Source organism: Microtus ochrogaster, chromosome 17 (genome assembly GCF_000317375.1).
Source record: "Microtus ochrogaster isolate Prairie Vole_2 chromosome 17, MicOch1.0, whole genome shotgun sequence".
Classification (NCBI taxonomy): domain Eukaryota; kingdom Metazoa; phylum Chordata; class Mammalia; order Rodentia; family Cricetidae; genus Microtus; species Microtus ochrogaster.
Window position 1 is genome coordinate 21025207 of NC_022019.1, and position 5109 is coordinate 21030315.

Consider the following 5109-nt stretch of genomic DNA (forward strand, 5'->3'; position numbering starts at 1 on the left):
GAGAGAGAGAGAGAGAGAGAGAGAGAGAGAGAGAGAGAGAGAGAGAGAGATTTCTCTAGCAGCTGGGGAGCCGGGGTAGAGGAGAGAGCCACCAGTGCATATGGGCAAGAAAGGGGTTCAGTTGATAAGCCATGACTCATTCTTTCATTCCAATAGTGTGTACTCATTGAAAATCTGTGAACCCCCTGGAGCTGAAAAGTGCCGGTCTTGCCCACCACAGGATACAGTACTGGGAAAATGAATATAACCCCTGTCATCAATAACTCCAGCCCAACCAAGGAGAGAGAGCCACCAACTAGCGACTTTCAATGCACGTTGAATAAAGAAGTTGTCTGACGCTCAATTGCTTTCTGACCACATCCCAGGACAGGGGTCAAGGCAGTAACCAGAAGAGATGATTGCCTCAAACCGGCATCAGCCTGAGCCCATGGCTGACAAAGCTGAGTGAGGTAAAGGGCTGAGCCAGTGTGTTCTAGAGGAGGCTATTACCAGTGCATCTGTGCTGCAAACGTGTGCCAAGCACCTGTGTGTGCCGGGCACTGTACTCTCATCAACAATGATTCTAGTGAGAAGGTAACACAGACGAACCAACTAACGCTGCCCAGGCAAGGGGGTGGATCTAGAAGCTAAAGGCCCCATGATCTCAAGTCTAGGGACTCAAGCGTGCAGGGTTCTGTCATTCTCAGAGCATCATCCCCGTTTTCTTTCCTATCCCTCACATAACCAGGGATCTCCTTTCAAAGAGGACCACTTGGGAGGCTTTGAGACCACAGAGGTCTATGTGGTCATCTCTATGGGTTCCTTAAGTTATTTGTCACGCATGGGTCTTGGTTTAAAACAGATTTATCCACCACAGTTGTTTCTTTCTTCAGTAGCATCCTGTTTCCCTCTTCCTGAGTGAATTGGTGGCATAGATAGATCCTGAATCCATGATCACCACACCCAGCTTCAGGGATTTTAGTCACCAGAAAAGAAACTGCATGCAAAAATAGTCCTTTTTCTCTGTTTTTTTTTTTGGGGGGGGTGAGACTGGGCTCTCTCTCTCCCTCTCTCTCTCTCTCTCTCTCTCTCTCTCTCTCTCTCTGGCAGCTCCATGCATGAATATAATGGCTTTCGGTCATTTCATTGCCGTCTCCCGCTCACCTCCCTCTGAAACTTTCCTCTTCTCCCTTCCACCTCCACATCTCCTTCCTTTGGATGGACCCACCATTCCATTACAGCTGCTCCCACCAGCATGGGGAGGTTTTTGTTTTTGTTTTTGTTTTTCTGGCCCAAAGGCCATTGCTCAGAGTCTACAGCATTGAGGAAAGTGACACCTTCTCGCCCAGAAACCATTAACTGCCAGTACCCCCCCCCCACACACACACACTACACACTGTTAGGAATAGGACCTCATAGCCCCCCACCCATGATGAAATGTTGGCTGGACCAGTCTTGTACAGGTCTTGTGCAAATAACCACAGCTTCGGTGAGTTCATGAATGCACTGGCCATGTTGTGTCCAAAAGATGTATTTCTGCCCATCTCCCCAGCCTCTGACTCTTATATTCTTTCTACCCCATCTTCATAAATGTTTCCTGAGCCTAGGAGGGAGTGATAGAGCTGCGCCATTTAGAGTCAAGCTTTCCACCATCATTTACCCTTTGCCCTTTGACCAGCTCTGAGTCTCTGCGTTAACTGCCCCCCCTGCTCTAAGGAGCACGTCTGAGCACACATTAATCTATGCTTCTAAATATGAGTATTTACAAAGCAGCTTGACAATGTTTTTTGAGCCAGGGTCTTATACAGGCTGATGTCAAACTCATGACAATCCTCCTGCCTCAGCCTCCCAAATGCCAGAATTACAGCATGCAGTGAAGTAACACCTGAACTCTTAAGGGAGGGTATCCGGCTACCGTAAGTCCTATCTCAGAGGCTGGGCACCAAGTGCTTACTTAGAGAAGGAACTTTCAGAACCCATTCGCCAAAGACTCGGAGACTCCGTGTGCCTGACTTCTCTTTAGTTGACTCTCGCACATCAGAGAGTCCACTCTGAGCATCTGTTCCGCTGATTGACAAGCCACTAATTTCCCCAATGAGAACCCATGCGTAAGTGTTAATTAGCAGCATCTGGTGTGAATCAGAGCTACAGCTAGCAATTGAGGCAATTGTGCTCGTTATCTCTGGTGCATGGTCTTTTCCAATAAAACGTTAGGTGATCGTGCTGAGGTGTGAATTCCCGAAACAGGCATTGACAGCCCCACCGGAGTATGGTGTTAAAATGTATGCATTTAGATCCTACTCACTATGCAGAAGTATTTTAACGAAGAATGCAGACATGACCATAAGGCCCACAGAAACATATCACCCAACTCTGCCCCGTCAATCGGCTGAGAACTGAATCCCAGGGAGCGGGGAGAGCAGTGCTACATTAGGATGTCCTGTCTGTGTGTTGAAGCTTCACTGTGACTTCTATCTCTAGCCCTAACCCTAACCCTAACCCTCACCCCTAAGGATTGTTTTGTTGTTTTGTTTGGTTGGTTGGTTTTAGTTTTTCAAGACAGGGTTTCTCAGGTAAGAGCCCTGTCTGTTTGGAATTTGCCTGTGCCCAGGCTGACCTTGAACTCGGAGATCTGCCTCCCGGAAAATTAAGGCGAGCACTGCCACCCGTGGCCTCAGCTCACTTCTTAACCGTTGGTGGAGTGTTTCCGTGTCTTCCCAGGCTTTTGATGGTCACAGGTTTTGAGGGAAAGATGCAGAGAAGCAGGAAAACCAAATAAGAAAACATTTAGCTTTTCTCTCTGCCTGTCTTTCTCAGAAACAGACAGTGATTAAACACTAAAGCCCTAAGTCATGTTTACCCTCACTTCTGGGCCGACCTGACTGTTTACTGGGGATCAGGCCTTGACATTAGCCCCACCCTCTAATACTTGCCCAAAATGTTCTGCCACCCGTCCTGTTTGTTCTTCCACCCTCTGGATAAAAGGCCTTGGCAACATTGGACCTGTCCCTTCTCCCAGGATTCAATCCTCTGCTAACTAGCACAAACACACATCTGAGCATCATTTAAACCTGGGCACAGAATCCTCTTCCTGTTCAAGTAGCATGGCCCCAGTTCCTTGAGGTGAGTGGAAAGGAAAAGCAACCCTCTGGGTGAGCCTTCTACCCACAGGGAGCAGAAGCTGGAGAAAGGGTCCCAGATAATTCCAAGGACAGGTTTCCCCTCCTGAAATCAGGATTCAGAAAGGACAGCCATTACCAAGCCTAGGAGTGTGGCTGATCAAATTGAGAAATGTGTCTTAAAATTCAAGTACACCCTTGGTGGAAGTAGGCTCACTAATGGTTAGGGATAGAATTATACCCAGTCTATAAAGCCTAACATTTCTAAACCCAATTTCGTGGCTTACTCTAAAGGTTAATTCCAAACCTCTCTTGCAAATGGGAAGTTAAACACGGCCAATAGAGGGACGCCATCCATTGCCTGACGGAGGGTTTATCAGTGGTAAGAGTTCATTAGTTTTAATTAGTGTAGTCACTAATGTTGCGTTAACAGTTTAGTGAAGGAAAGTAATTACTCTCACATCCACTGTATTAGATGGGAAGATTAGGATTCATCATCCAAAAATGATTAGCATTTTGCCAATTAAACAAATCCCTTCTCCCTGCCAGCAGAACCCGTGACCTCCCTCACCCTGCATCATTTAAATGAAACATATTTTGCATCAAAAGACAGAACGGGGAGAAATGAAGAATTAAGGCTGCCTTTATTTTTAGTTCTTTCTCAGAGTGCAGAGAGTGCGCGCACAGGTCTCCGTGAGCTCGTGATGCCAGACTTGATTTACATAGTCATTTGCTTCCCCTCTGCTTCCCCTCGTCTACCATGTGGCGCCGCAGCAATTAAAAAACAAAAATGGCTGGTCGTGGTGGAAGACGAAACCAAGAGCAAGCAACCAGAAAGACTATGTGGAAGGACCATCGCTTGGGTACCATAGTGGGACAGGGTAGGGATCTGCCGGCCCCATTCTGAATGCCATGCTACCCACAGGGGTCCCTTAAAGCTATCAAGAGAGTCTCCCGAGCCTCCTGCTACCCACTGCTGGGCACAGAGGCCATTTCAGCCATAGTTTGACGTAGAAGACCTTAGCAGTATGACCCCACTACTCTCCGTCTGCACTAGACCGGGTGGCTTCTCGCAAAGTTCTCAACAGTTCTAATGTACCCTGTGCTCTTTCTGGCTTCTCTGACCTTCTGTTCTCCTTGCTGGTAAACCTTCTGTTCTTGCTAGAGAAGCCACCCTTTATCTTCACTCAGAGTAACGTCACCCCCTCCAGTAACTTCCAGGGCCCCATTGTATATGGTCGTCTGTTAGGACTCACTGGGCTTGGTTCCAGAAGCCCCTCCCACTCCAGATGCTAAAATCCTTGGATGCTCAAATCCCTCTATAAAATAGCCTAGTATTTTCATATATAGCCCATGAACCTCCTCACAAATATCTTAAAGCAGTGGTTCTCAACCTCTGGGTCACAATTCCTTTACAGCGGTCACCTAAGACCATCAGAGAACACAGACATTTACATTATGACTCATAACAGCTGCAAAATTACAGTTATTGTCCCCATCTTCTCAGTATCAGGACTACAAGTGTGTCCCCCCAACCCCAGTTTGTTTGTTTGCTTTTTAAATGTGTGTGTGTGTGTGTGTGTGTGTGTGTGTGTGTGTGTGTGTGTACATGTACTGAATAACAGTATGAATGGGAAAGTCAGAAGACATCTTGAGGAAATTCGTTCCCTCCCTCTGCCAAGTGGGTTCTGTGGATAGGACTCAGGTTATCAGGCTTGGTGAGACGTGCCTTTACCCACTGAGTCCTCTCACGCCACTCCCCTCATTGATATTATTTCTCTAACAGTTTTTCATTTCTCCCCTTCCCTTTCTTCCTTCAAACTTCCCTACCTCCCCTTGCCCCCTCTCAAATTCATGGCCTCTTTTTCTCTAATTGTTAGTGCTACATCTATCTACCTAACTATCTATCTACCTACCTACCTACCTATCATCTATCTATCTACCTATACATCATCTATCTACCTACCTACCTTCCTACCTACCTACATATATATATATATATCATCTACCT

At 46.8% G+C, this 5109-nt stretch overlaps 1 protein-coding gene across 3 annotated transcripts in view; it reads left to right on the forward strand.

The window, feature by feature from the left end:
* Nucleotides 1–5109, forward strand: part of Siah3 (siah E3 ubiquitin protein ligase family member 3) — a 60359-nt gene that overhangs the window by 52573 nt on the left and 2677 nt on the right. The gene's annotated exons all lie outside the window — the stretch shown is intronic.